We start from the raw sequence: 4,084 nt of genomic DNA, 5'->3' as shown, positions 1-4,084 counted from the left end.
GTTTTCTATTTGGTGTCAGGCTTGATCTAGGTTTGAGAACGTTCCCATCGTTTGATTATTTAACTATTCTGGGCCTCCACTTTTTCATTAAAGTGAGGAGAATATTTTCTATTTCATGGAATTGTTACAAGAATATGTATGAGTACTCAAAAATGTTTATTATATTAGTTTAAATATGTGTGTGTGTTTGTGTATACATATATGCATATATAGAAAATTTTCATTTCCCTTCACTTGACACTGAAAAACTTCCTCACTGGTAAGGCCTGCGCAATTGCTAAGCAGTCTCTTCTATTTCTCTTACACTTTGTGCTCTGTGTTTCAAATTATGTGGACCCCCTCCTGCCCAGTTCCACAAGTTCCTGCTTATCTAAAGGACACTTTGTTTCCCACTGGCAGCTCTGGTAATCTTAACCTCAAGCCTGAAATTTCTTCAGGTGGTGAGTGCTAAAAACAGGGGGTCTGGATGAAGCGAGAATCTTTTGCTGGCATCTTAATCCTCAGCGTAGGCTGCCGAATGCTCAGGAACTGCTCAGGTGCTAGCCCCTCTCGATGATCCAACCTCTTTACACAATAGCGCTCTCTCTCTGACCCCGCCTCCCTCTCTCCTCTCTCTTTCCCTCTCACTGGCTAAGCACAGAGATGTGCAGTGAGGATTAGCTAATTGATTATTTTAAATGCTTTGAAACTGGCAGAGTTTAGTGACAGTGATGGGCTAAATAATTTTAGAGACAGTGGGCGGTAAATGAGAGGCCCCGCTGCTCGGGTGGTCGAGGCGGTGGTGGCAGCGGAGTGTGAGGCCAGTGGGTCTTTCCATCTTCCAAACCAACAGCCGCGGCTGCACGGGAGTAATGTATTTGTGGCCTTGGGCATGAAGCAGTCAGTCTTCTGTGCTGGTAACATAGCGTTAGGGACTGATGTTGTGGGAAGCTTGGACCTAATGAATCAGCAGGCAATCAGTATTGATATTGCTGCTACTGCTTTTAAGAAAAGTAGCAGTTCTGAATCATTAAGTGCCAAGGGTTCTGAATGGAAGAACCCTTTGATGCCGTGGTATCTGAGGTTCTTGATTACATCATAAGAATATGTGGGTCAGATAATGCTAATGGATATCCCAGTATTTAAAGCCATTGAACCCGATGAGCTTCAGGTTGTGGATGGAATAAGATAGAAAAATACAGTTCTGCACCAAATGCAGTTGCCTTCATAAAAAGATATAATCATGTAAGCTTTTTGGTTGTAAGACATGTTTTCATGCTCAAACATTAAAAATTAGAGCGGAGGTTTTGAGCCTATATTAAAACTGCTGAGAAACTGTACAAGCTGAATAACCTCCATATGCTCATGGCAGTGGTTTCAGGCTTAGAGTGTCCTGATTTTTAGGTTAACAAAAGTATGGGCATTATTAAGTTGAATAGACAAAACTACCTTTGAAGAATTAGAATACCTAGTGAGTAAAGAATGTAACTACAAAAGACTCAGAGACTATATAAATAGCTTAAAGATGACACCCTGTGTTCCCTATTTAGGTATCTATTTGTCATAGTTAACATGTATTGATTCAGCATACCTATCAACTGGCAGCATTCAAGAAAATGAGCAAAGATCAACTTTGATGAATAACATCTTTCAAATAATTTCTGATTTATAGAAGTCTTGCGAATATGATATCCCCATGTTGCCTCACATCCAAAAATATCTGAATTCTATTCACATTTATAAGAACTACAAAAGTTTGTGGAAGATGATAATTATAAACTTTCATTAGAGATAGAACCTGGGATAAACACACCACATCCTGCTGCTTCTAGGGAAGATTTAGTAGGCCCTGAAGTAGAATTGAGACAGAGTGGGAGGAAGAGGGTGGCCTCTGAGGGCACCTTGCTACTACAGACACTGTCATCCACTCAGAAGCTGATTCCACATGAACACAGGAAATGCCAGAGCTTGAATTATAATTTCATTCATGAAATAAACACAGGAGAGTTTAAGAGGTCAGTGTTCCCAAATGCAGAACCAAGACATTAATGGCAGCATTGGGGAGACCCACACACCGTCTTGAGGCCAAGGTGAAAGTACTACTCTTTCTACCAGAATATCAATAAGTAGCATGGATGGTTCTGAACTAAGTGAAGAAACCTCATGGCTTGCTTTTGAAAGGAAAAGATGATACCATTTACTCAGCCCAATGGCACTAATGGCAGGAAATGGCTATTGAACTCACATGAAGTCCAGCAGTTCTGCAGAACCAGATTTGGTAGAGGGATCCAAGATGGTTGAACAGTAAGTGGAAGTTACACTAACCTCCTCCCATGACCAAACTGGAATTACAACTAAATTATAGAAAAGTCATCCTGAATAGCCAACTGAACACTAGATAGAGAGAAACCTTATAACCACAGAGAGATAGAAGAAACCACTTCACCACAACAAGATTGGTAGGGAGTGCAGAGAAAGCATGAGAGGGCTGGCTGGACTCCTATGGGCAGCAGCTTAAGTTCTGGAGGGATATGTCAGTGGCCAGGGGTTGCCCCCTGAGAAGTGTGGGGTATAAACCCCAAGCCTAGCTCCTTGCTTTTTTCACCTCCATGTGATCTTCTTTAAGGTCCCTCCTTAATTTCATAGTCAAGATGTCAGAGGAATAAGTGGAAGTCACACCGACCTCCTCCCAGGACCAATCTGGAATTACAACTAAACTGTGAAGAAATCACCTGGAACAAACAACTAAACAATAATGAGAGAGGAGCCTTAAAACCTCAGACAGACAGAAGAAACGGCTTTAGCACAACCTAACTGATAAGAAGTGTGGTAGAGACTTGAGGAGGTGGGTGGGGCATCCATGGGCAGCAGCACCAGAAGGATATTTAAATGGCCAGTTGGACCCCTTGAGAAGAGTGGGGTCTAAACCATAAGTGGGGATCTCTGCTGTATAGCACCAGAGCCCAAAAAGTACACAGAAAACAGCCAGCTGTGAAAAGTGGTAGAGTCGCTCTACGCCAGAGGCTGGTGGCTGGAGATGCAAAGAGACGTTTAAAGGGCCAATGCATAAATTTTTTTTGCAGCCACTTACCCTGGTCTCCGACAAAGGTGGGGGCAGAGGGGGACACCTGAGCAGAGACTGGGGAAGGAGGCTTTGGGGAGAGAACTGAGAGAGTAGCCAGCAGAATCCCATTGCTGACTCATCCCCCATAAGGCAGCAGCCATCCTGCTCAGGCAGACCATTGCCCTGAGCAGCAACAGCATGAGAGACCCAATAACCCACCCCCAGGAGGTACTCAGCCTTGGTCTGGTAATGCTAAAGCTTGACTGATGAGTACAGAGTGGCAGCCACAGATAGTAGATCCCTGGCTAAAGGTGGCACAGAGTGGTCTAAAGACACTTGAGGAGAGACTGGAGGTGGAGGCTTTGGGGAGAGAACTGAGAGAGAAGCTGGCGGGATCCCAGTGCTGACTCCTCCCCCATACGGCAGAAGCCATCTGGCTCAGGCAGACCACTCTTCTGAGCAGCAGTGGCGTGAGAGGACACAAAAACCCCATCCCCAGAAGGGCTCTGCCCTGCCTTATGGTGTCTAAGCTGGTCTGCTGAGTACGGAGTGACTAGATTAACAGCTGAAGGAGACAGCCATAGACAGTAGATTCCTGGAACTCTCAAACAGACTGCTTAAGATCAGATGGGGTCAACAGCTGATATCATCAGAGTCAGATTCAGAAAGAAAAAACAGCGGTATCCTACCATAAAAGTTCACATGACAAAGTCAGGAAATCAAGACAGATCAATTTAAGAAGCAGAAGCAAAAGAGAAGAGTCTCACAAATAATGGGAAGACAAAGAAACACCCTTCAGTCTAAGGTAAAGGAGGAATCCCCAGAAACAGAACTAAATGAAATAGAGGCAAGTAAACTATTAGATATTGAGCTCCAAACAATGGTTCTAAGGAAGCTTAATGAGCTAGGGGAGCTCAGAGAGAATTACAAAAACTACAGGGAAACTATGAGGAACTTACTGCAAACTATATCAACATGAAAAAGGACATAGAAACTATCAATAAGAGGCAAGAGGAAATGAAGAACACAATTTCTGAATTG

The 4,084-nt window shown here is 43.5% G+C and overlaps 1 pseudogene; it reads left to right on the top strand.

The window, feature by feature from the left end:
* Positions 1 to 745: 745 nt before the first annotated feature.
* On the top strand, positions 746 to 2,028 carry LOC129077790 (ras-specific guanine nucleotide-releasing factor RalGPS2-like; annotated as a pseudogene).
* The last annotated feature ends 2,056 nt before the right edge of the window (positions 2,029 to 4,084 follow it).

Source organism: Pteronotus mesoamericanus, unplaced genomic scaffold (assembly GCF_021234165.1).
Source record: "Pteronotus mesoamericanus isolate MK-2021 breed Mesoamerican mustached bat unplaced genomic scaffold, CSHL_Meso_final contig_69, whole genome shotgun sequence".
Classification (NCBI taxonomy): domain Eukaryota; kingdom Metazoa; phylum Chordata; class Mammalia; order Chiroptera; family Mormoopidae; genus Pteronotus; species Pteronotus mesoamericanus.
The sequence above is the reverse complement of the archived record's forward strand: the minus strand, read 5'-3'. Positions and strand labels throughout refer to the sequence as shown.